The following is a 1,805-nucleotide window of genomic DNA, read 5'->3' on the forward strand; positions in this document are numbered from 1 at the left end:
CTTTCCCTGTGTCTATGCATCTAGCACCACATGGTGACCAGTTGAACTGTCATTTCGGTCGTCACGGTCGCTGCCTTTTTATATACATAGATAAGGGATAGGGCAGTATAAAGGGAATTAAATTGGATATTGTATTGGTTTCCTATTGTGGCTGTATTACCACAAATGTAATTACTTAAAACAACACAAATTTATTTTCTTATAGTCTGTAGTTCAAAAATCCAAAGTGGGACTAATTGGTCTAAACTCAAGGTGTTGGCAGGGCTGCCTTTTTTTGTTTGTTTGTTTGTTTTTAGTGGCTCTAGGCAAAAATCTGTTGTCTTGACTTTTTATTTATTTTTTTATTGATTTCAGAGAGGAAGTTGAGAAGAAAAGAGAGATAGAAACATCAACGATGAGAGAGAATCATTTATTGGCTACTTCCTACAAACCCCACACAAGGGATCCAGCCAGCAACTGGGGTATGTACCCTGGCTAGGAATCAAACCTTGACCTCCTGGTTCATAGGTCGATGCTCAACCACTGAACCATGCCAGCCTGGCTTGACTTTTTAAATAGTATTAAAGTGAGACTACAAAATGGAACGAAGTATTTGAATGATATTTTAATACAGTACTGCGCCTTAAAATTATACTTCCAAAGCTCATAATTAGTTAAGAGTTAATGTGATTCAGAGGCTGGACATTTGTACTATGGTTTCAAATTTAGAATATTTTAAGATTTAATCCCTTAATAAATGTTAAAATACAAGTTCTTCTATCTCAGGTTATTAATACTAGACAGAAACTCAATTTCCCTAATGAACCATTTTCTTCCTGCAAACTGAAATCTGGTAAATGAAAGTTCCTTGTCACTTGCATTCTCTGTAGATGTTGACCTGAAAAGTCACATATAATGAGAACATTGCTAAAGTAGTAACCATGTCATTTTTATAAAATTTCAGCCAATAGTTTCCTGATATCAGCAATAGATTCAACAGATAGAAGAACAAGTGACTCTCCTGAAATCCTATGACCTCAATAGAATGTGAAAGTAATAAATGCATTCCTCAAGAGAGATGGTGTGGTTGAAGCAGCAGATGTTTACAATTTGTCTCTCAGCTCTCAATAATAAGAAATTACACAGATTCAATACCTAAATGAAATTAATCATTGTCTCTTTGTCCAATACAGTACATACAATGAGTTATGTATAAATGGCAATTCATACACAGATTTGACACAGATGGTTTATGCTCTGTTATATCTTAATTAATCATATCAATCACTCTAATGTACTAGAATTTATAAGATTTTCAAACATGCCATTTAAAAAATAAAATGCATGAAAGTAGTATAGAGTGATGATTGAAAGAACTGACCCTGGAATTAGATCATGCTAAAAAAAAACATAAATTTTACTCACAATTAAAGAAGTTCAAAAAATTAGATTTTATGTACTTGTTTTAAATGGACATCAACTTTAGTCTTAAAGCTTGAAGAAAAAAGTCATAATTTTATTAATTGGAAATTTTATGTAAAAACTAGAGGCCCAGTGCACAAAATTCATGCAAGGGGGGGTCCCCTCAGCCCAGCCTGCACCCTCTCTAATCCAGGAACCTTTGGGGGGTCCCCGCCGGTTTACCGGCAGTTGGACATTCCTCTCACAATCCTGGACCGCTGGTTCCTAATCGCTCACCTGCCTGCCTGTCTGGTTGCCCCTAACTGCCCCCTCCCTGCTGACCTGATCACCCCTAACTGACCCCCTGCTGGCCCGGTCGCCTCTAACTGCCCCCCTGCTGGCCTGGTCGCTCCTAACTACCCCCC

This window comes from Myotis lucifugus, unplaced genomic scaffold (genome assembly GCF_000147115.1).
Source record: "Myotis lucifugus unplaced genomic scaffold, Myoluc2.0 scaffold_251, whole genome shotgun sequence".
NCBI classification, from domain to species: domain Eukaryota; kingdom Metazoa; phylum Chordata; class Mammalia; order Chiroptera; family Vespertilionidae; genus Myotis; species Myotis lucifugus.